The following is a 5767-nucleotide window of genomic DNA, read 5'->3' on the forward strand; positions in this document are numbered from 1 at the left end:
CTAGCAGCGCATCCCACCTCGGAAGAGATAAGATTATCTTAGAAAACTCCCGAGCTCAGTCAAAGGAAGCTACGAGTGAATTCCATCTTTCTTCCCACACTTTTTCACAACATATGCTCTCATTGGCAGGCCGAGAAGGACCAATGAATGAGCGACAGCGATGGAGGCAGAGAGACAAAGAACCAATGAGAAGACACCGCCCTCTCTTCGCTGGACCAATCAGAACTGGCCTTGATGACTATTTAAACCGTTGCGCCCTCTGTTAAGGCGCCTCTCTCTGGTCTGAATACAATAGTTACCAGGCGGAGGGGGGCCCATGCATGATGTCTACTTGTATCCTGATTTCTGAATAAAACGCTAATAAATGTAAAGTAGAAGTCTCCCGCTGTTTCTTTCAGTCAGTGCCGTCCGGGTGGTGGTGTTCCTGTTCCTCCAAAATCAACAATCACTCGGAGGACAAAGACATAGGAGTCTTCCGTTGGAGTCTTCGTGGGTGGCTGAGTATTTCACCATTTTGTGAATATGTGTGTATTTTCCATACCTGTGCGTATCTCTACTCGTAGTTACTATAGGACTCGTTCATTCATGTACCGGAACCCCTCCTCTGTTATCCTTCCTACCCGTTCTACTCACACCCAGCACCTTGTCACGGGAGGCCTCTGGAACTGTCAGTCAGCCAACCGCAAGGCCGATTTCATCTCTGGCTTTGCTATGGAGCAGTCGCTTGACTTCCTGGCTCTCACTGAGACCTGGATCACAGCAGACAACACGTCTACCCCGGCTGCTCTCTCCTCTGCCTTCTCCTTCAGCCACACACCCAGACCCTCTGGTCGGGGTGGAGTTACAGGTTTACTCATCTCACCCACATGGTGTTTCTCTCCCGACCCACTTCCACTCTTTATCCCACTGACTTTTGAGTTTCATGCTGTGACGGTTACTCATCCGGTTCAACTACACATTGTTGTTCTCTACCGTCCCCCTGGTTCTTTGGGAGATTTCTTGGAAGAGCTAGACGTCCTCCTATCGAACTTCTCGGAACACGGCCCCCCGCTCATCCTTCTGGGTGACTTCAACATCCAGACAGAGAAGTCATGTGATCTATTACTCTTACTGTCTTCCTTTAACCTCTCACTCAGTCCCTCCCCTCCCACTCACAAAGCCGGCAACCACCTTGACTATATTTTCACTAGAAACTGCTCTACCTCTAACCTCACTGTAACTCCTCTCCATGTCTCTGATCACTTCTTCATCTCTTACTCTCTCTCACTCTCTGGTACTGACGACCCACACATATCTACAGATTCTGCACCTGTACGCCGCAACATTCGCACCCTCTGTCCCTCCTCTCTGGCCTCCTCTGTCCTGTCTGCTCTCCCCTCAACTGACTGCTTCTCACTCATGCAGCCTAACTCTGCCACAGACACTCTCCTCTCTTCCCTGTCTTCATCTCTTGATTCTCTTTGTCCTTTTAAGACACGACCGGTTCGGAAATCCTCTCCGGCTCCGTGGTTGTCGGACTCGGTGCGCGCCGAGAGAGCCACCCTGCGAGCGACGGAAAGGAAATGGCACAAATCGAATCAAGCGGAAGACCTGCTCTTCTATCAATCTCTCCTCTCCTCATTCTCTACCTCTATCTCTGCAGCCAAAAGCTCTTTCTACCTGACCAAAATTCAGTCTTCCTTCTCTAACCCCAAAAAACTTGTCTCTATCTTTTCCAACCTCCTTGATCCCCCCTGTCCCCCTCCTCCTTCCACCCTTTTGCCGAGCCACTTTGTCGACTACTTTACAAACAAGATAGACGACATACGCTCCTCCTTTACTAATCCATCTTCTATCACCTCACCAACACTAACTTCTTCATCCCCCTCTCTTTCCTATTTCACCCCCTTGTCTCCCAATCAAGTTCTTAGCTTGGTGACCTCCGCTCGACCGACCACCTGCGCCCTTGACCCCGTCCCGTCTCCCATTCTCCAGGCTATTGCTCCTGACCTTCTGACCTTCCTCACCCATCTTATTAACAGCTCCCTCTCAACTGGCTGTTTCCCCAACTCTCTGAAGGAGGCGAGAGTCAACCCTCTCCTGAAGAAACCCACGCTCGACCCGTCTGAAGTCAGCAACTACAGACCGGTCTCTCTTCTTCCTTTTCTCTCCAAAACTCTGGAGCGAGCTATCTTTAACCAAGTGTCCTCCTATCTCCACAGTAACAGCCTTCTTGACCCTCACCAGTCTGGATTCAAGGCCGGCCACTCGACAGAGACTGCCCTCCTTGCTGTCTCTGAGCAGCTTCACACTGCTAGAGCAGCCTCTCTCCTCTGTCCTTATCCTTCTAGACCTTTCTGCAGCATTTGACACCGTGAACCACCAGATCCTTATCTCTTCCCTTCAGGACCTGGGGATCTCAGGCACTGCACTCGCTATTTTCTCTTCCTACCTTAACGACCGCACTTACCGGGTAACTTGGAGAGGATCTGTGTCTGATCCTTGTCCTCTCACTACTGGGGTTCCTCAAGGCTCCGTCCTGGGTCCCCTCCTCTTCTCTCTGTACACAAATTCTCTCGGCTCTGTCATTCGTTCGCATGGCTTCTCCTACCATAGCTATGCTGATGACACCCAACTGATCTTCTCGTTTCCACCGTCCGAAACACAGTCTGACCGACATCTCTCAGTGGATGTCTGCTCACCACCTGAAAATCAACCCTGACAAGACTGAGCTACTATTCCTTCCAGGGAAAGGCTCCCCGACCCACGACCTGACGACCACCTTCAACAGCTCTGTGTTGGCCCCTACCCTGACTGCCAGGAACCTCGGGGTGACACTAGACAGTCAACTCTCCCTGACGGCCAACATCACTGCGACAACGCGTTCCTGTAGGTACATGCTGCACAACATCAGGAGAATACGTCCTCTTCTTACTCAGAAGGCGGCACAGGTTCTGGTCCAGGCTCTGGTCATTTCACGCCTTGACTACTGCAACTCCCTCCTGGCTGGTCTACCCGCTAAGGCCATCCGACCTCTGCAGCTCATCCAGAATGCAGCAGCTCGACTAGTCTTCAGCCTCCCGAAATTCACCCACACCACTCCGCTCCTAGCTCTCTCCACTGGTTAGCGGTGGTTGCTCGCATCCGCTTCAAAACACTGGTTCTGGCGTACCGTGCTCTGAACGGATCGGGCCCTATCTACATCCGGGATATGGTCACACCGTACACCCCGGCACGTTCGCTCCGCTCGGCAACAGCCAACCGACTTGTGACTCCTGCACCTCGAGCTAATCACTCGAAATCCAGACTGTTTGCTGTCCTGGCTCCTCAGTGGTGGAACGAGCTCCCCACTGACATCAGGACAGCAGAAAGTCTCTACATCTTCCGCCGGAGACTGAAAACACATCTTTTCCGACTATATCTGGATTAAAACACAGATTTGCACTTCAGTGGCACTTAAATAGCTCTTATTATGGTACTTTTATAGTTCGACTATGTTGAGGAAATGTTACTTCCTGTATTCTTGTTGTTCTTAGTTTGTACTCTAGGTTGAAATGCACTTATTGTAAGTCACTTTGGATAAAAGCGTCTGCTAAATGCCATGTAATGTAATATACTATAACCCATTTCTGCCTATTTCACCACCTGACTGCGCCACCCACTTATTCACCTGCTTTCCGTTTCCCTGATGACCTCAGTAGAATACACCGGCCCATTTTCACTCATTCTCTGCTAGATTGTCCTTTGCACTATGCTCAGCATTTCTTGTCTGATCCTGCCACTCTGCCAGAAACCCTGATTGGTCTTCTTTGTTTGTATGCCAGGGTTTGACCTCAGTCTGTTTATTCAATTTATGATTTTGGACTTTATTCTTCACTTTGCTGTGACTATGTTTGTCGGTGTTTGCCAGCCATTGCTACAGCTTCATATTCACAACTGGTCTAGGTGTCTCTTTTTTCCATCAGGCTTATTTCGTATGTTGAGCAGTTTTAATAGATTTTCAGTGTAACCCTAACCAATCTCACTCCTCATGCATAAACCAAACAAAAAACATTCACAAATAAATTCACAAATATATTAGATTTACGAATTCACACAGAAGGATTTACAAATAAATTGGACTCACAAATGCACGCAGAACGATTCACAAATACATTCGAATGCACACATAAGTTACGATTTGTTTGTTTGTTGATCGCACTGCATTTGTTTGTGGATTGCTACACATTTATGCACAACTTTTTTGAGACTCCTCTGCCATGGCTCAATTCGTAAATGTTTTTTTAAACATAGACATATCTGTAGCCAATCAGATTTTCCAACCAATTAATTTCCAACCAATCACATGAGCGTCATTCGCTTCATTCCCACCTTAGAGGGGCGTGGCTTATCTCCGTGGCTTTACTCTGTGGAAACGGTTATCATTTCCTTCATCCACCATGAAGAACTAACCACTAGTTCTGCTTTTTTGCCCTTGTGTCTGAGTTCATAACATCAACCGTAGGCTCACACAGCTTGGTGACTTTCACCGACTATGTCTTAATAACTGCCTCTTTCAGCGCTACTAGAGTAGCAGCAGTCAAGCCACAGAGATAAGCCACACCCCTCTAAGGCTTATTTGTAAATCTTTATGCATGCTTTTGTAAATTGAATATATTTGTGAATTGTTCTGTGCGCAATTGTGTATCTGTGTGTTTGCATTTGTGAGTCTCTCTGTCATTCCCAGTCTGTGTCTTTGAGGCTAATCTGATTGACTGACTGGTCATGGCTGGTTGACCACTTGGTCTCCTCATGTAATTCTCGTCCTTGGCCTCTTCTTCTGCCTCGTCGTTCTTGGTCTGGACCTCCGTAATGGCACTGTGGTGGTCCTGACCTATGGACATAATATGTACATCCGGGCCGATTGTCGGTTGAGCCGTGTTCAGTTGTTGTTTTTTCTTTCTTTCTGGCTGCAGTTTGTTTTCTCCACGTGGTTGAGATATCTGATGTTTTTTGTGAGGCGGGCGTCTTCGTAGATGACACAGCTCAACGTAACCGCTGAGATATGGGGCAACAGGCCATCCAGGAAGCATTGCATAAGATGGCACTCACAGTTTCCTTGTAGCCACCTCTGTTTACTGGCTCAGCTTTCTGCTGTTTAGGTGGAGGTGCATATGGATGTTGTACTTGAGGAATCCCTCCTGTACAGCGAGGGATGGAGAGAAGAGGATTTCTGAGAGGCTTTCTCTGTTCCTATTTTGTTTGCAGCTACTTCAGGAATGATTTTTACACATTTCCTCACTTTTCCTACATTCTGCTTCATCACCCTATGTGACTTTCTATGAAACAAAAACTCTTTTTAAAATCAGCCAATATCCACAAAACACGTAGAAAATATCAGTGTGCACAAAATAAGAATTCAGAAAAGTTGTTCTAGATCGATTTAAAATATTTCAGAGACTTACCGTGTTTAAATATGTTTTCGTTATTCGGCCCACACCAGGTTCGTCAGGATTCCAGTAGAGACGATCAGGAGCCACCAATTGGTCCTCTCATCTCTCAATATCTTTTTTGGAAGTAGAAGCAGAAGGGAATTTTCCCACCACCCGCTGTTAGCTCCTGACAATCACTCATAAAATCCTGTTTGTGACGCCCCCCATCACCCAATGCAGGCTTTGATAGTTTGCACAATAACAGCAGTTCACTTATATAAGGATTTAAAATTCAACAAGATGTGACACATTGTTATAAAACCCCCCTCCCCCTGGAGTGAGGAGGGTTTACCTCTGAACACGCCAACCTTTGATCT

Source organism: Pseudoliparis swirei, chromosome 4 (genome assembly GCF_029220125.1).
Source record: "Pseudoliparis swirei isolate HS2019 ecotype Mariana Trench chromosome 4, NWPU_hadal_v1, whole genome shotgun sequence".
Classification (NCBI taxonomy): domain Eukaryota; kingdom Metazoa; phylum Chordata; class Actinopteri; order Perciformes; family Liparidae; genus Pseudoliparis; species Pseudoliparis swirei.